Below are 21003 nucleotides of genomic sequence, written 5' to 3'. Positions count from 1 at the left end.
GCGGCGCTACGATCTTATACTACTTACGTACATGCTTTAGTTATACTATAACAGCGGAAAATTTTAAATCATTCCTTTTATTTAAATAAGCATGATATCACATATTCTGATTAGTTCGAATGTGCATATATTGATCATATAACTAAAAATATTAATTTGTCCGAATCGTTCTTGCCGAGCCACCACCACACACATCACTATCTGCTCCTCCTGCTGCTCCGTCGTTCCGAATATCCGTCCCAGGAAAGTAAGTTATGAGCACTCATGGCTCAATAAGTTCCTTTCCTACTCACTAAAACCGAATTCATATCATTGCATATCAATATCATGCGAGGTATCATAAGCATACGACATACAAGGGTATCATATTCATATTCATATCATAATATCACATGACATTATATCTAATCATCAGATAATTCAAGCACATATGTAGGCAATGCATCATGAATTTGAAAACTTATACTTATAAGTACTTGAAATTAATATCATCATTAGAGGGGATCCCGGTTTGTACCACATACATAATGCGCGCGCTTTATAGGTAGGTCCAAGGTAGCAAGTCTTGAACCCTACCATGCATACATACTAGGCCCGAGTCTTACTCCATCGACCTAGGGCATTCAGAGGCCCATTACTAACGAGGCCCGAGTCTTACTCCATCGACCTAGGGCACTCAGAGGCCCATTACTGACGAGGCCCGAGTCTTACTCCATCGACCCCGGGGTGTTTACGGAGCCCACCCTTGGTACAAACCATACAAAAATAACTTATCATGCATAACTATCATATCATGTCCCTAACAATCTTTCATGCATTTCCTTTTTCATTTCTTTTCATTATGTATAGCATTTCCTATGCTATAACATATCATGGCATATTACATAATATAATTTCATTTCTTCTCATTATGTATAGCATTTCCTATGCTATAACATATCATGGCATATTACATAACATAATTTCATTTCTTCTCATTATGTATAGCATTTCCTAGGTTTCTTTCCTTTTTTTCTTTTATTTTCCTTCATGGCCGAAACCTACCAGTCCTTAAGCAAGGTTTCTTAAGTGGCCTAAAGCATGGAAAGCCTAAGTAAATATCATGGCAAAAGTTACTAAGAACATCATACACAAAATTGGATCATAAACAAGCTAGGACTCTTGTGATCTTACATGTCTTATATCATGTAACCAATTTTCTACATTCCAATTAAACATGAGAGCATTAATCAACTTTCATATCATAATATCACAGAGGTCTTGAGCATATTAATATTTTTGTTTAGGCTAATCTAAGCTATCCCTTTTATCATGGCCGAAAAACCCTAAAAAGAGTTCATGAGTTTCTAGCAATAGGAAATCCTTTGAGAAACTTTATATCCTATCATATGAGCATGCTTATTTAAATTTTGAAGGTCTTCCTAACCCTTAACCTTTCTGGTCCGAAACATACAAGTGAGTTTTCTTTTGGTTCCAATTAATTTCCAAGCAAGAAATCCATAGAAAGGTCCTTAGCATTTCATAGAAGGAACCTTGCACTAGTTTGGTTAGACAATAATCTTCCTAACCTCTTTAAAATATTTTTGGTTGAAGTCCTAGGGTTAGATACTCCTCTGATCATACATCATATCAGTATAAAATCATGGAAAAGAATCCTTCTACATAGCATAGAAAATCTTATCATGAAATGAGGTCTTGTTTAAATCATCCTAGATTTGAAAACCTTTTCTTTAGCCGAATTTTTCTTAAATTCTTTCCTAGGTTTTCTAATCCTTATAAATCCGAAAATCACATAAAAGCCTTGTACCACAGGTGAGGAAGCTTACCTTCTTTGCTTAAGTTTCCTAGAGTTGAGAACTTGCTTGTGGGCCGTTCTTCGTTGCTTGCATTGCTCGGCACCAAGGGAGTAAGAAGTGGCTAGGGGTTTTGGTGGAGGGGAGTGTGAAGGATGTGAGGCTTCTGCCTCTTGTGTTGCTCGGCAACAAAAAGAAAGAAAGAAAAGAGGGAGTGTCTCGGCACCTCTAGGAGAAGAGGAGGAGAATGAGTTGAGGATGAAGCCACCCCTCCATGCCTATTTATACTAAAATGAGGGGAGGAAAACTTGACTTGATTCATCCTCCTTATTTATTTCTCCTCTTTAATGATAAGAATATTCTAGAGAAATGCTTCTTGAGTTCTCTCTTTTCTTTCCTTTAATTAAAATTCCTATCTCTCCTCTTACAATATCCTCTCCTATCACACTTGGTTAACATATGCATGCATCCACAAGAGAACCAAGGATCAAAACTTGGTTATGTATATTTTTACTTCTTTTTACTTCCTTTTCCTTTTAAGTAAAAAGAATCCTTTCTTATTCTTAACTACTTAGTCCTTTCTCTCCTTATCAATAATTCTCCTATGCCTTTTGATATCCTATACATGTTCCTTACAAGAGGTCCAAGGTTCAATCCTATTTCTCTTCTAACATATTATTGATATTCTTTTGTACATAATAATTCATATATCACCATATTATGCATTATGCATAAATATTTCATACACATATATATTATCTCATATTCCTTCCTTTTGTTTACATTAATTCCATGTATTATAAATATAGATGATTTATATTCTCAACTTTATTTTCTTTCATAAAGTTTTAATCATCTAAATCCTTCCCATCTTAATATTCAACTTAAAATATTTACACCTTCTTTTCACTACCTTCAAACTCTCATTATTCTTACTTTCTTATCTAGGCTTTCTAGGGGTGTTACAATCTCCCCTACTTATTGAAAGTTCGTCCCTGAACTTAGAATGACAAATTCTGCTCAGATTCCTTAGACGTTGGTGGAGCTTCCAATCTCCCTTGACTCATTGAAGGTCCCTCAATAGAAGTCTGCAGTTGGTGTAACCTTGCGGGACCACCTTGATTCAGAACATACTGTGGTGCTTTAGTTTTGGTAGGGCAGTCTCTAGATAGATGTCCTTCCAGTCCACAGTCGTAGCATTTAATTTTGCCCTTACGACAGTCTTTTGCTTTATGACCCTCTATCCCACAGTTGTAACACTTATTAGTTCTCGTACGACATGTTCCTGGATGTTTCTTCCCACATGTATTGCACTGAGAAAACTTGAGCTGCTTGTTGGACGGACCATTCTTAGTGTCGTTCCGTCGCTTTCCCTTTCCACCGTGGTTCCCTTTCCAGTTGGCCTTGATATTTTCCAGTTCTTCCATCTGAGCTTGCTTCTTGTCCTTGCCTAGTGCCTTCAGGTAGTGTTCAGTATTCAGGGCATTGCTAATTAACTCCTCTGTGGTCCGCGGCCTGTTAACTCCGCCGGCCACATTAAGTGCTATCTCGGGTCTGAGCATCTTTAGCATAAGCCTGACCCTTTCTCCCTCCGTCCTAACTAATTCCGGGCATAGTCGTGCCAGGCGGTTGAATCTTTTCATCGCTTCTTCTACCGTTAGGTCACCTTGCCGAAATTCGGTGAATTCATCATAGTGCCTACTTGTCACCCGAGTGTGGAAGAATTCTTCGAAGAATTCCGTCTCAAAATCTGCCCAACTCATTTGGTTTACTGGTCTTTTCACTTTCACTCTGTCCCACCACATTCGGGCGTCTCCCGTGAGACAGAATGATACGCATTTGACCTTTTCATGCTCAGGCCAGTCCAATAGTTCTATCATGCTCTCCATTGTCTTAAACCAAGCTTGTGCGTCCCATGCTTCACAATTACCAGAGAATTTCTCTGGCCTCAGTCTTTGCCACTGGATCAGATACGCTTCTTGACGAACTACCGGTGCCAGATTCACTAGTGGTACCGGTGCTGCTACTGGCTCCGGTTCAACTACTGGTATAGTTGGCGTATTATTCTGATTTGGGGTAGCAGGATTCCCTTGTTGATTCATCATGGCAACAATCATCTGTTGCTGTTCCGTAAGCTGTCGTTGTAGCTCAGTAACTACATGTGCCCAATCGGGGGGAGGTACGGTCTCCTCCGTTCTGGCATTTCGTCTTCTAGTCATACTTATTTTCCTAAATGATAATAAGATTAGTCTAAGTTATCATTTATGCATGAATATCTTAACATATCATGTCTAGGTTTCATGCCATGTTTGGGTTATCGTTGAGGTATTCTTTCTTAGGTTGTCATATCATCTTTAGATTACCTTACCATTCATACGCGTCAAGATCTAGCCGATGGTATTATCATTCTTACTTGACTCATGCTTAAATTGATACCATTTCTACTCTTTTTATTCATCAAAAGCTTTTATTACATTTTTTTGTTCATAACTTCTTCTCTTAAAAGGCCAGGTAGGTTGTGACTACTCCTGCCATAAAGGACATGAGAGCAGTAGTCATCATCAACCCAACCTGTATCGACTTGCCCAGATCATTCTGGGGTGGATCAGGCATTATCGGAGATTGAATCTCTGATGCCTCTTCCGGGTCGATTATTATCTCTTCATCCATTCCCTCGTCTTCTTCAACATGTTCGTCCGGTTCCATCGGGTCTTCGTTTAGTTCCCCCTCGAGGTTGTTCAGTCCCCACTCGAAGTCTATTATATCGTTGGGGTTGAAACCCATTTCCATGTATTCAGAAGGTTAAATTCATCCTCGCCCATCTCAGGAAACTCGTTCTCTCCTTCATAATATTCCATAATTTCTGAATCTTCATTATCGTCCGAATTCCCTTCCTCGATTTCCTCGAGATCTTCCTCTCCGAACTCGCCGTGTTCCGGAGATTCCGAGTCGCTCACATAGTTGTCGAAGTATTCCAGCATATCGGGTTCATCCGCGAACTCGAGGTATTCGCCAAAATATTCTACATCCTCGGGATCGTATTCGAACGGGATATAGTCCATTTCTACAAGATTCATTATTCCTCTTATGTTATAGCCTAAGGTTCTTGTATCTAGGCTACCATTCATGCATCCTAGAATATCACCTACTTATCATCATGCACCATTCTCTAGGGTATAACTTAAGGTATCCTTCCTAGGCTACCATTCATGCATCCTAGAGTATCATACTATTTTTAACACATACTTGTCATCATGCACCCTTCTCTAGAGTATAACTTAAGGTATCCTTCCTAGGCTATTATTCATGTATCCTAGAGTATCATACTAATTTTTGCATATAAATAAATTAAGCAACTGTACTTACTTGGAGTGACAGGAAGGAGCTTGATGTGTGTGTAGTGAGCTGGCAAAACCTCGCTCTGATACCACCTATAACGCCCACCCTTCTTACCCAAGGGCGGCGCTACGATCTTATACTACTTACGTACATGCTTTAGTTATACTATAATAGCGGAAAATTTTAAATCATTCCTTTTATTTAAATAAGCATGATATCACATATTCTGATTAGTTCGAATGTGCATATATTGATCATATAACTAAAAATATTAATTTGTCCGAATCGTTCTTGCCGAGCCACCACCACACACATCACTATCTGCTCCTCCTGCTGCTCCGTCGTTCCGAATATCTGTCCCCCATATCTGCGGTACAAGGAAAGTAAGTTATGAGCACTCATGGCTCAGTAAGTTCCTTTCCTACTCACTAAAACCGAATTCATATTATTGCATATCAATATCATGCGAGGTATCATAAGCATACGACATACAAGGGTATCATATTCATATTCATATCATAATATCACATGCCATTATATCTAATCATCAGATAATTCAAGCACATATGTAGGCAATGCATCATGAATTTGAAAACTTATACTTATAAGTACTTGAAATTAATATCATCATTAGAGGGGATCCCGGTTTGTACCACATACATAATGCGCGCGCTTTATAGGTAGGTCCAAGGTAGCAAGTCTTGAACCCTACCATGCATACATACTAGGCCCGAGTCTTACTCCATCGACCTAGGGCATTCAGAGGCCCATTACTGACGAGGCCCGAGTCTTACTCCATCGACCTAGGGCACTCAGAGGCCCATTACTGACGAGGCCCGAGTCTTACTCCATCGACCCCGGGGCGTTTACGGAGCCCACCCTTGGTACAAACCATACAAAAATAACTTATCATGCATAACTATCATATCATGTCCCTAACAATCTTTCATGCATTTCCTTTTTCATTTCTTTTCATTATGTATAGCATTTCCTATGCTATAACATATCATGGCATATTACATAATATAATTTCATTTCTTCTCATTATGTATAGCATTTCCTATGCTATAACATATCATGGCATATTACATAACATAATTTCATTTCTTCTCATTATGTATAGCATTTCCTAGGTTTCTTTCCTTTTTTTCTTTTATTTTCCTTCATGGCCGAAACCTACCAGTCCTTAAGCAAGGTTTCTTAAGTGGCCTAAAGCATGGAAAGCCTAAGTAAATATCATGGCAAAAGTTACTAAGAACATCATACACAAAATTGGATCATAAACAAGCTAGGACTCTTGTGATCTTACATGTCTTATATCATGTAACCAATTTTCTACATTCCAATTAAACATGAGAGCATTAATCAACTTTCATATCATAATATCACAGAGGTCTTGAGCATATTAATATTTTTGTTTAGGCTAATCTAAGCTATCCCTTTTATCATGGCCGAAAAACCCTAAAAAGAGTTCATGAGTTTCTAGCAATAGGAAATCCTTTGAGAAACTTTATATCCTATCATATGAGCATGTTTATTTAAATTTTGAAGGTCTTCCTAACCCTTAACCTTTCTGGTCCGAAACATACAAGTGAGTTTTCTTTTGGTTCCAATTAATTTCCAAGCAAGAAATCCATAGAAAGGTCCTTAGCATTTCATAGAAGGAACCTTGCACTAGTTTGGTTAGACAATAATCTTCCTAACCTCTTTAAAATATTTTTGGTTGAAGTCCTAGGGTTAGATACTCCTCTGATCATACATCATATCAGTATAAAATCATGGAAAAGAATCCTTCTACATAGCATAGAAAATCTTATCATGAAATGAGGTCTTGTTTAAATCATCCTAGATTTGAAAACCTTTTCTTTAGCCGAATTTTTCTTAAATTCTTTCCTAGGTTTTCTAATCCTTATAAATCCGAAAATCACATAAAAGCCTTGTACCACAGGTGAGGGGAAGCTTACCTTCTTTGCTTAAGTTTCCTAGAGTTGAGAACTTGCTTGTGGACCTTTCTTCCTTGCTTGCTTTGCTCGGCACCAATGGAGGAAGAAGTGGCTAGGTCTTTTGGTGGAGAGGAGGAGGAAGAAGAGGCTTCTTCCTCTTGTGTTGCTCGGCAACAAAAGAAAGAAAGAAAAGAGGAGTGTCTCGGCACCTCTAGGAGAAGAGGAGGAGAGTGAGTTGAGGATGAAGCCACCCTCCATGCCTATTTATACTAAAATGAGGGAGGAAAACTTGACTTGATTCATCCTCCTTATTTATTTCTCCTCTTTAATGATAAGAATATTCTAGAGAAATGCTTCTTGAGTTCTCTCTTTTCTCCTTTAATTCTCTCTTTTCTTTCCTTTAATTAAAATTCCTATCTCTCCTCTTACAATATCCTCTCCTATCACACTTGGTTAACATATGCATGCATCCACAAGAGAACCAAGGATCAAAACTTGGTTATGTATATTTTTACTTCTTTTACTTCCTTTTCCTTTTAAGTAAAAAGAATCCTTTCTTATTCTTAACTACTTAGTCCTTTCTCTCCTTATCAATAATTCTCCTATCCCCTTTGATATCCTATACATGTTCCTTACAAGAGGTCCAAGGTTCAATCTTATTTCTCTTCTAACATATTATTGATATTCTTTTGTACATAATAATTCATATATCACCATATTATGCATTATGCATAAATATTTCATACACATATATATTATCTCATATTCCTTCCTTTTGTTTACATTAATTCCATGTATTATAAATATAGATGATTTATATTCTCAACTTTATTTTCTTTCATAAAGTTTTAATCATCTTAATCCTTCCCATCTTAATATTCAACTTAGAATATTTACACCTTCTTTTCACTACCTTCAAACTCTCATTATCCTTACTTTCTTATCTAGGCTTTCTAGGGGTGTTACAGTTACCTGCCAAGTTCTTGGACTCACACCGTTATATTACCACTTTTCAAGTTGAGGTCGTCGGGAGATTATAGTCGCTAGCCCCCCCTTGTCGCGAGGATTTTCGGTTGTAGAGCTAAGTATTCGATTTTATGTCTTTAGGCATTTGTGATGTGGGTTCTTGTATTGTGGACTTTATGTTGAACTTTTGGGTTTGCTACTCTTGTTTTCCGCTGCGGATATTTTCATTTCTTCGTGGATTTCATTTCTTCGTTGTAGTGGAGTAGGATTTACATATATCTACGATGATTTCTATATCGTCTTTTCTTTTATTAAATTTTGTTGATAGCCGAAGGCTGTTCATTAAACTGCATGGATTGTTATATAAACCGTGTGGATTGTATAGTCTTTGTATTGTATTGTTCCGTCCGTATAAGCCGATGTATTGATATATGTATACTGAGATTCATATTGTCACTCATACAGGGGAGATGCTGGCGAAATTTCTTCTGACAGGGACTACTTAGAGTGTGACAATTTATTTGTTATCAGAGCAAGTTTACGATTCTCGATTTACGCGTTCTGGATTTTCGAGATCAGTCTGATACCAATATTTTTGGTATAAGAGCTTGGACTCCGATTTCAGATTTTTGTGTTATGGAGTTTGTGAGTGTTTCTGGGTATTTTCGGATTGTACGGATTTTCATCGATTTCTCATTTCGGAATTCCGAGGTATTTTGACGAGGTTCTATTTGGGGACTAAGCAGCGATAGGACATCTCCAGACGTCAATAGGTAAACTAGGTAATTTTATAGTTTTCATACTTATAGTGATATCTGGGTAACATTTTGTTTACAGATATGACACATACACGTGTTCTGGTACCGAGACGTGGGCGACCACGTAAGAGGGTGATAGATTCTCCGGAGACAAAGTCTTCAGAGAGATCTGCTAGGGTTGAGCCTTTCCGTTAGGAGCAGACTCCTCAGGACATTGTGGGTACATCTGCTTATCAAACCCCGACAGTTCCGACTTCAGAGGTACCTACCTCGACAGTACCACCAGTGGTACCACCGTCGGCATATCCAGCACCTCCTCCATCAGCAGTACCCGCAGTATACCCGACACCCCCTCTAGCCATGCTTGCTATTGCATACTCGGTACCACAGACATCCGTGCCGATTACTACATATTCAACACCAGTACTAGCAGTACCGGTGGCTCCTTACCCGATAGCATCCACCGTACCTTCATTCACCCCTACTTACGTTTACTCAGTAGTTCCACCATCAATACCACCCATAGGATCAGCTCCGGTGGTTCTACCCAGTTCCTCGGCGATTCCCACTGATATAATTGCGGTGCGCGCACTGATTCCAGCCTTAGCAGAGTCGGTGAAGAGTTGATTCACATTATTCCGTGGGGAGACTGATCCGAGCATAACTCAGTCCTGGATAAAGACTATGGAGTGGACATTCTTTTATATGGCTTGCTCTGAATGGGAGAAGGCTGAGTTGCTGCTTACCACTTGCGAGATGGGGCAGAGATCTGGTGGGACACTCATCGCTCGATTATTGGTGAGCAGCATATTACATGGGCGAGATTTAGAGAGACATTCAAGAGTCAGTATTTTCCCCGGGCGTATCAGATGACACGTCGGCAGGATTTCCTGAGTCTTCGACAGAATAACCGTTCAGTGATGGAGTATAGTGCCGAATTTAATCGATTGGTCATATTCTGTCCTGAGTTAATTGCCGAGGATAGATCTCGTATGCTTTAGTTTGTCCAGGGATTGGATGGGCATCTTCAGGTGAAGATTGCTGGTTTGGTAGCTCATCATACACAGAGGCACTGGATAGAGCTCTTATGATCGAGTCTGCTCATCAGAGAGTGAATGCAGACAAGAAGAGGAAGCAGACTGATTGTACTTCCGGATAGATCCAGCAGTCACAGACTACGGGACAGCAGCAGAGCAATCGCACTCAGACGGGTCAGGGTACTTCTGGGGCATCTAGCTGACCCCAGATGTCGGGACGATCTTCATCTGGACCTTTCCGACCTGCTCAGTAGAACCGAAAACAGTCCGCCGGTGACTCTCACTGTACTCGATGCGGATCCCGAGATCACATCATCTCGGCATGTACTCTGGGGTAGTCAGTTTGCTATTATTGCAAATTGCCTGGACACGTGAGCCGAGACTATTCGCTAAAGGCTTAGCATATAGATTCCGGGGTTTCTTTTTCGGGAGGATAGTTTGGTCAGTTCGGGACTCGGCGAGGGGGGTTGAGAGCCCAATCATCGCATCGTCAGCAGAGGACAACCCCCCTGCAGGTGCTGCTTATGGCATACACGGTCAGGAGCATTCTGGTGTTCTTATAGAGTCCCAGTGTTCTATTTTGGGACCTTAGTATCTGACTAAGGGGCAGTATCAGTTGCAGTCTCAACGATTGGTGCAGTATCAGTTACAACCCCAGCCACCGGTTCAGTACATACTGCAACCCACATGCCCACCTCTGACTCAGTATCCAGTACCGACTCAGTGGTAGGCTCAGGCTCCAACGCAGCAGCCTTTGGCAGTACTACCACCTCTACCACCATCAGATACTGGATGAGTTCACGCGGTCACTAGAGAGGAGGCATAGCGGGCCGACGGATCCGTTTTCCGCGGTACGATTTTACTTTATGCATTTTCTGCTGATATGCTAATTGATACAGGGAGTTCACATTCCTTTATATCTTGTGCATTTATGAGGAAGATTGGTAGGTTACCTTCTCATAGATCATAGCGATTGACCGTCTCCTTACCATCCAGTGATACCTTGGATGTCATGCAGGAGGTCAGAGGTTGCCCGTTAGACTTTGACAACATTATACTCATGGTAGATTTATTAGTACTGGAAATGATCGAGTTCGACATTATCCTTGGCATGGATTGGCTATCATCATACCATGCTACGGTTCATTGCCAGACGAGGGTAGCCACCTTTCGATCTCCGAACCAACCCTCGTGGGATTTCACTGGCATCCGAGACGATGGGTGATGTGCGTAGATTATATACTCTTTTATGCATGTTTTTACGCACATTTACATACTTTGAGCATGCTTGATCTATGCATTTTTATACTTCCAGCTTTCCTTTTAGCATATTTACTCTTTTGGTTCGGAGTTCTGCTTTTTGTGTATTTTCTGTACACAGGAGTCGAAATTGGTGAAGATTATGCGTCCTCGGGCAAGCTTGGAAGTAATTGAAGAGAGAGAGCATCAAGGCCGTGTTCCACACATGGCCGTGTAGTCTTAACAGGAAGGGAAGAGGACATGGCCGTGTGAATCCCACACGGCCGTGTCTTGATTTGAAGAAATCAGAGCAGAAGCCTTACATGGCCGTGTGGATCTACACAGCCGTGTGAGGTTTCCAGAGGCCAAGCAGATGGTGGCCGTGCGCATCACACGGCCGTGTGGAGTTTCCAGAGACCAAGCAGGTGTTGGCCGTGTGTACCACACGGCCGTGCAGCTTTGGCAGAGAAGGAACTGGACATGGCCGTGTGAATCTCACACGGCCGTGTCGTGGGGCCGTGTGGCGCCCGATTTCCTCCTCTATTTAAACCTTCCTTCATGAATTGAAAGGGGATCTCTCCCCTTTTGGGAGAAGGCAAGATTTGGTGGTTTCCTCCCATTCTTGGGAGGATTTCTGGGCGATTCTAAGGGAGTTCTTGATGATTTCGACTCCGGAGCGAGGATTGGATCCGAAGACGAGGCTTCTTCGTAGATAAGTTTTCTCCTTCCCCTTTTCTTGGTTTCTTGGATTGGGGATTTAAGAAATGCTTGTAATCTTTATTTCTTCGGGTTTTCTTCCTCGATTCATGGAGTAGATCTTGTATTCTAGGATTAAGGGAGTATTTGTATGATGGATTGATGTAATTTCTTATGGATTTGCCATTTTCTTGTTTCAATGACATTGTCTTGCTTGTATCAATTAGATCTTGAATGATTAATGGTGATTTGTGCTTAATTCTCATTCTTGATTGATTGTTTGGATTTCTTGTGGATTTTGTAGAGATAAACTCTCACTCGATCATCCGAGGGATCCACGTGACAGGTGCAAGCCCGTGTAAGGACGTTTGAGAGATAATCTTGAAGAGGAAATAGGAATATTCAAGAGAGTAGGATGAATTTTGTGATTAGTTTCTTGTATCTTGATAGATTAATAAGTTGTGGGCTTCTATGTTGATATCCGAGGAAGGCATAGTAATAGGTGCGCTTCTGTGTAAGGACAACGTAGGTTCACATCTAATTGATCATATTTAGATACATTTCTCAGCCCTTAGCCGGTTATCTATTGCAAGAGAGAACCGACAACTTTCTACAAGTGTTTGATAATTGAGGGAAAAGAATTGGTGAACCATTTACATTCAAGAAATCTTACAAAGAAACCGAAACTCCTAGAATCTCCCTTTATCATAACCCAAAACACTAAACTCTTGTTTGTTGATCTTTAATATTAGATTTGTTTACCCTTACTTTGCATTTGAAACGATTGGATAGTTGTTTAGCTAATTCGCATTGAGACATTTCTAGTGCTTATTCCAGTCCCTGTGGATACGATAATCTTTTATATTACTTGCGACATTTTCGTACACTTGCGGAGCGTAACAATGGGATATCGACTATTTCTGTGATACAGGCTCAGAAACTATTGTTACATGGATGTTATGGATTTCTATTATCATTGATTAGTGCTGACGACAGCAGTAGTCCTCAGCTCTCAAATGTTATAGTGGTTCGAGAGTATTCAGACGTATTCCCAGATGAGCTACCAGGATTGTCTCCCCGAAGGCAAGTGGAGTTTGCTATTGAGCTAATTCCGGGAACTGCGCCAATATCGAAAGCTCCTTATTATATGACACCGAAAGAGTTGGATGAACTAAAAGTTCAACTCCAGGAGTTATTAGATAGGGAATTTATTCACCCTAGTGTTTCTCCGTGGGGGTCTCCGATATTATTCGTCAAGAAGAAGGATGGTACTCTGAGGTTGTGCATCGATTATAGGCATTTGAATGCAGTGACTGTCAGAAATAAGTACCCATTGCCACGGATTGATGATTTGTTTGATCAGCTCAGAGATACATCAGTGTATTCTAAGATTGATCTGTGGTCCGGATATCATCACCTGATGGTCAAAGATTTTGATATTCAGAAGATGACATTCAGCACCAGATACGGACATTGCGAGTTTTTGGTAATGCCATTTGGGCTTACCAATGCTCTCGCAGTATTTATGGATTTGATGAACCATATTTTTTTGGAGTACCTAGATCAGTTTGTTATTGTGTTTATAGATGATATATTGATCTATTTGTGTTCCGAGGAGGAACATGCGTAGCATCTTCGCATAGTCTTGAAGACTTTACGACGACGTCATCTGTATGCGAAGTTCAGCAAGTGTACTTTTTGGCTATCCTCAGTTGGTTTTCTGGGACACGTGGTATCAAGCCGAGGTATTTCAGTAGATCCTCAGAAGATAGAGGCTATCACTAGCTGGGAGCAGTCAAAGTCAGTCCAGGAGATCCGCAGTTTCTTGGGACTGGCTGGATATTACAGACGATTCGTTGAGGATTTCTCTAGTATTGCTATGCCGTTGACACGTCTGACCAGAAAAGGCGTGAAGTTCACTTGGTCAGAGGCCTGTGAGACCAGCTTTCAGGAGCTGAAGCGGAGATTAGTATCGGCAACAGATTTAGTTTTACCTTCCGTAGAGGACGAATTCTTACTTTACATAGACACATCTCTACAGGGCTTGGGCACTATGTTGATGCAGCACGATAGGGTAGTCTCCTATGCTTCTCGTCAGTTGAAGGAGCCTGAGAAGAATTACCCAGTACATGATTTAGAGCTAGCCGCTATTATCTTTGCTTTGAAGATTTAGCGACATCATCTTTATGGTATTACTTTTGAGATTCTTACTGATCATAAGAGTCGCAAATATATTTTCACACAGAAGGAACTCAATCTCCAACAGAGGAGATGAATGGAGTTCCTGAAGGATTATAATTGTACTATTAGCTACCATCCGGGTAAAGCTAATGTGGTTGCTGATGCACTTAGCAGGAAGTCCAGAGGGACTTTAGCTTGTCACCGAATTTTAGTCATGGACTTGATTTAGGGATTCTCCGAGTTGGGCCTTGAGGAGCAGGGACAGACAGAGTAGGGTATTCTTGTTACCATGGTTGCTCAGTTGTCGATCAGGATGAGGATTCGAGAGGCCCAGGCCGGAGATCAACATTTACAGTTTATTGGCAGCCAGATAGTTTTCGGATAGTAGACCGAGTTTACCCGAGATGATGAGGGTATTGTTTATTTCCTAGGCAGATTATGTGGGCCTCAGTCGCACCCGGTCATGGAGGAGTTACTTCAGGAGGCTCATCGTTCTAGATTTGCTATCCACCCAGGTGAAACTCGTATTTATCGTGATTTGAGGCATTCCTATTGGTGGAATGGTATGAAGAAAGACATCATAGAGTTTGTAGTTAGATGTCTTGTTTGTCAGTAGGTGAAGGCTGAGCACCAGAGACCTGCTGGATTACTTCAGAGGATCCCTATTCCAGAGTGGAAGTGGGAGCATATTACTATGGATTTTGTGGTAGGATTACCTAGGACTCGACGAGGTCATGATGCGATTTAGGTAATCGTTGATCGATTAACCAAATCTGCACACTTGTTAGCGATTCGGAAGACTGATTCTCTAGATCGATTAGCAGAGTTATATTGTCGAGAGGTTATCAGATTACATGGTGTTCAGTTGAGCATTATATATGATAGAGACCCACGGTTCACATCCCGATTCTGGTAGAGTCTGCAGCAGGCTTTATGCATGCAGCTCCATTTCAGTACGACATTCCATCCACAGACAGATGGGCAGTCAGAGCGGACCATTCAGACTTTAGAGGACTTGCTGAGGTCTTGTGCTATGGACTTCGGAGGCAGCTGGGAGGACCACCTGCCATTGGTGGAGTTCGCCTACAACAACAACTATCATTCGGTTATACAGATGGCACCGTTTGGAGCGTTGTATGGTAGACCTTGTCGAACACCCATCCTCCGGGAGGAGGTTGGAGAGGCCCAGTTGCTAGGACCTCAGAGAGCTCAACAAGAGGCAGAGTTGGTTCACACGATCAGACGGAGGATGTCAGAGGCCCAGGACCATTAGAAGAGTTATGCTGATCAGAGACGGAGACCCCTAGAGTTCTCTATTGGTGATCATGTATTTCTGAGAGTTTCACCCACGAAAGGGGTGAAGAGATTTGGTCTTCGAGGTAAGTTAACTCCACGATACACTGGGTTGTTCTAGATCTTAGAGAGGATTGGAGTAGTAGCTTACCGTTTGGTGCTACCACCATCTCTAGCTGGCATTCACGATGTATTCCATGTATCTATGTTGAGGAGATACGTATCCGACCCAACACATGTTCTGTTAGATATATCAGTTCCTATTCAGCCTGATGTTACTTACAAGGAGGTTCTGGTACGGATTATAGACCACAGAGAGCGTCAGCTGCGGAACAAGATGGTCCGGCTGGTTAAAGTCGGATGGCAGTATCATTCTGATGAGGAGACTACTTGGGAGCTTGAGGATACGATCTGAGCTCGATACCCCCATCTTTTTACTTAAGGTATTTAAGTTAGAGTTCCTTTCAGCATTTATACCGTTAATTATTTCTAGTGTTTGCTCTTGGTTATAGTGAAATTTGGGGACCAAATTTTTATTAGTAGGGGAGAATGTGAGATATCGGAAAATTTAAATAAATAGGGTTATTTGAGAAATAGCTTATAAAATTTTTTCGAAATTTTTAGAAATTTTCTGGAAATTTTTCGAAGCTCGTACGACGGGTTTTGAGGGGGCGAATTGACGGGCACGGATAAAGCCTGTTTGGGATACCCATTTAAGTGGGACTTGATTGAGATTATGACTTATGACTTAATCAAGTAACCCAAAGTTTAAATAACCCTTAATCACTGAACCCAACAAAAACATCGCCGATCCCGATCCTCTCTTCCCCTTCTTCCTCTCGTTCTCTCCCCCACGGTTTTCCCTTGTGCTGATTTCCATGAGTTCATTTTCGACGATTACCGGCTGTAGGATGGGGGCTACCACAAGAGATCACTCGCTTCTCGCGTGGACAACCGATTGCCTCTCCTCTCTGCTTGACGGTCTCTTTTCCGACATCGGCGCCACTAGGGGAGCGGATCGTTGGCGACTGTGCACCTCCTTCCACCGTCGTTCACCAAATCTTGGAGGGGATTGGTTGTATTCGATGCCACTGGACTGATTCGGCTCCAACTCGATCGCCAACGTGGAAGGGGCATTTAGGGCTCCAAGGGTAAGCGACCGATCCTTCCTCTTTTTTGATCTATGATTGGTGCCCTATGTTCGTGTCTTCTTCCTCGGTTCTTACTCTTCCTCTCTGATTGTCGGCGATCCCAGGTCAGATCTTGGATCCCGTCTTTGTTGTTGTTGATTGAGGGTTAGAGGAATTCCTAGTACGCTGCTTCACGGATCGAATCGAGTGATCCTTTTGGAAACGATCAATCGAGGTAACATTTGGGAATTCTGTAGATTCAAGAACTTCAATGTGTTCTTGTCCTTATGGTGATTTTCTTTCGGTTCTGGACTAGGAGGGAGAGGTTAGATCCAATTGCTTGCTGTAATTCCCAGATCAGTTCTTGGATGTCCCTCTTCTTTGCTGTGCTTGAGGTCTCGGTTGAAGTGGGGAAGAATTACAGCAGAGCTTGCTATGGGTTCTCTGATCCAGCAAGAAAACTACCTCTCACTGTGCTGTTGACAAAGGATTTGGATCAGTGAGGTGAGTTCTATTCTCTATGAGCTACTTGGATGTGGATTTTGGTTGGATTACTAGATTTATTAGGTAGGTTGAGATTGATGTGATTAGGGTTGTGCCCTAATTTAGATTTAGGGATTTTATTTAGCTATTCATTTGGATTTAGTTAAATAAAATATATGTATATTGTTTGTTGACGCAGGACTTTGATTCGAGACGAGCGTCTCAACGTCAGATTGGGACTACTTGATTGCACCTTCTATTTGAAGCGGGTACCCTTTGACTTATCTCTTGATAGTGTCTTATGATATGTGAAGTTTATATATACTTACTAGTGTTGGTAGTTAGTACTCCCCTGGTGTAGTTTAGTTGATACCTGATATATGCTTCTACTGATAGCTGCTATACCTTTGTCTAGAATGCTTTTCATTCTTGCTATGCTTATCTGTGTTCATAGAGATAGAACTATTTATTGTGCTTCTCTCTATACTGGATTAGTAGATTGACATGTTGGATATGTGATGTTGGATTCATGTGGTTTATTATCCTTGTTTTATATGTGTTTATCTCTTTGGCACCTACATATATGGAGGAGGATATGTTCAGGTATGACATACTGTAGCCGCATGCACCATATCACATGATTGCATGTTGGGCGATTGACAACTCCATTATTGTTGAGCTCGTCGGCTGGCTACATGGGCCTGCACACAACGTGACCATTGCATGGGTAGTGGCACAACACTTAGGGTGTGTATGGTAGGTTACTCGGTGGTGCTCCGCTAGGACGCTCATGGGTAGTATGATTGCAGCGTGGTAGCACGCCGCGATCCCTCCCCGTCATCGCGTACTGGGAGATGAGAGCATTGCACTCCCTCACTATGTTTGAGGTAGGAGGATAGATGTACTCCGATAGCATCCCACCCACTCGGTCACTCTTCAGTGGTAGTAACGGCTGAGTGCACGGTGTCACAACCCTACCCACTCTGTCTCACCATCGTGTGTGAGATGACTGACTGGCGTCAAGGGTGCCCAGGACATGTCATTGCATCATATGCACAGATTGCATTTATTGTGATTGTTGCATATTGGATGATGCATTTTGGTGATTGCATATGATTGACATGCATACAAGATACATGCTTGTTTGCTCTAACTATTTTGATCTGTGTATGTTCATAGTTACAGCTCTGAGGATTTGCAGGTGAGTACAGTTTATTTCAGTTATGCATTTCTTATTATGCTTGCAGTAGACTGTACTTTATGCTTATTGTTGGTTACTATAGTTTATTCAGCTATTCATATCTGTTATACTATTAGGAGACTGTACTATTGGTTCTATGGTTTAGGAGGTTGTACTATAGGTTATTGCTGGTGGTTATATGTTGTTGTACATATCTATTGGTTACCTGCTGAGTTCTTGGACTCACATATATTACCACTTTTCAGGTTGAGGCCGTCGGGAGATTCCATTCGCTAGCCTCCCTTGTCGTGAGTATTTTCGGTTGTAGACTTACGTATTCGATTTTATGTCTTTAGGTATTTGTGATGTGGGTTCTTGTATTGTGGACTTTATGTTGAACCTTTGGGTTTGCTACTCTTGTTTTCCGCTGCGGATATTTTCATTTCTTCGTTGTAGTGGAGTAGGATTTACATATATCTGCAATGATTTCTATATCATCTTTTCTTTTATTAAATTTTGTTGACAGCCGGAGGCTGTACATTAAACTGCGTGGATTGTTATAAACTGCATGGATTGTATAGTGTTTGTATTGTATTGTTCCGGCCGTGTGGGCCGATGTATTAATATATGTATACTGAGATTCGTATTGTCACTCGTACAGGGGAGATGCTGTCGAAATTTCTTCTGGCAGGGACTACTTGGGGCGTGACATAATAAATTTTGTCTTGAAAATTGATATCATCATGAATTTTCGTCTCCTAAAACTCCTCAACAAAATGGAATCGTGGAAAGAAAAAAATAGAACGTTACTTGAAGCACCTAGAACTATGTTAAATGAATATAATCTTCCCAAATATTTTTGGGCAGAAGCTGTTAGTACAGCTTGCTACGTGTAAAATAGAACAACCCTAAATAAAGTACATAATAAAACCTTTTTCGAAGTTTATTATAATAAACAACCCAATATAAAATATTTTAAAGTATTTGGGTGCCCATCCTTCATCTTAAACACAAGGGAACATTTAGAAAAATTTAGTTCTAAAGTAGAAAATGGAATTTTTGTAGGATATTCACTCAACTGTAGGGGATACAGGATATATAATAAGGTTACATTAAGAATTGAAGAAACCACCAATGTAAAATTTGAGGAATCCAAGCCAAACTTAGATCAAACCCAACTTCAGCCAATTGAGTTCATTCAAAGTAGTAGTAATCAAGAAGGAACCAATCAAGACTTAAATCATGAAGACGAAGAAAGAACTCAAGAAAACCAACCTCTTAGAACCATAAGAGTCAACCCAAATCATCCAATTGACTAGATAATTGGTGATCCAGACCTAAGGGTACAGACTAGGTCATCCTTTAGGAACCTAAGTCAAATTTCTTTAATTTCAAAAATCGAACCTAAGACCATAACTGAATCCTTACTTGACCCAGATTGAGTCATAGCTATGTAGGAGGAACTAGCTCAATTTGAGCGAAATGAGGTTTGGGACTTGGTACCACCACTCAAAAATAAAAAAGTAATAGAAACAAAATGGGTATTTAGAAATAAACTAAGTGAAACTGGGGAAATCACTAGAAATAAGGCTAGGCTAGTCGCTAAGGGGTTTAGTCAAGTTGAAGGACTTGACTATGATGAAACCTATACTCCAGTAGCTAAACTAGAGTCCATTAGAATGTTACTCAGCTATGCAGCCCATAAAGGGTTTAGACTATATCAAATGGACGTCAAGTCAGCATTTCTAAATGGATTAATAAAAGAAGAAGTCTATGTAGGACAACCACTTGGGTTGGAATGTCTAGAACATCCAGACTATGTATTTAAATTAAAGAAAGCTTTATATGGACTAAAGTAAGCACCTAGGGCATGGTATGAAAGACTCACCTCTTACCTAATATCCAAAGGATTCAACCAAGGTCAAATTGACCCAACTTTATTTGTTAAGCTAATAAAAGAGAATATTTTTATAGCGCAAATCTATGTAGATGATCTAATTTTTGGTTCAACTAATTCAGAATTTTTAGATGAATTTACAAATCTAATGGAACAAGAATTTGAAATGAGTCTAGTAGACAAATTAACTTACTTTTTAGGATTACAAATTAAACAAACAAATGAAGGTAATTATATTTATCAACAAAAATACACTAAAGAATTACTTAAAAAAATTTGGAATGGAAAACACTAAAGAAATAAAAACACCTATGATAGTAAACACAATCCTAGATGATGACGTCAATGGAAAACCAGTTGACTTAAAATACTATAGGAGTGCCATAGGTAGCCTACTCTACTTAATTGCAAGTCGACCCGATATTTTATTTGCAGTTAGTATGTGTGCTAGATACCAAACCTGTGCTAAAGAATCTCATTTGACTCAAGTCAAAAGAATCTTTAGATACCTTAAAGTAACAACAAATGTAGGTATCTGGTATCCTAGAACTAATAATTTTGAATTAATAGGATATTCTGACTCAGATTATGTTGGGTGCAAATTAGACCGCAAAAGCACAAGCGGTGGATGTCAATTACTAGGTCCATCACTCGTTAGCTGGTTTAGTAATAAGCAATACTGTGTTGCTTTATCTACAACTGAGTCAGAATATATAGCCATAGGAGAATGTGTTGCATAACTATTATGGATGATGCACACTTTAAAATATTTTAACCTAAACATTACAAATGTAAAAATATTAATTGACAATATTAGTTTAATCAATTTGACAAAAAATCCAGTGCATCATTCCAGACCAAACACATTGAAATTAGGCATCACTTTATTAGGGATCATGTCACTAAAGGAGACATTGAACTCAAGTACATTGAGTCAAGATCTAATTTAGCTAACATATTTACTAAACCCCTCCCTAAAAGTGAGTTTAACAATCTACGTAGAAAATTAGGGATGTGTCTAATAGATTAGGAATTTTTAAAAATTGTTTTCAAAAATGATAATTTTCA

The sequence above is a fragment of the Zingiber officinale genome, chromosome 4A (genome assembly GCF_018446385.1).
Source record: "Zingiber officinale cultivar Zhangliang chromosome 4A, Zo_v1.1, whole genome shotgun sequence".
Taxonomy (NCBI): domain Eukaryota; kingdom Viridiplantae; phylum Streptophyta; class Magnoliopsida; order Zingiberales; family Zingiberaceae; genus Zingiber; species Zingiber officinale.
The sequence above is the reverse complement of the archived record's forward strand: the minus strand, read 5'-3'. Positions refer to the sequence as shown.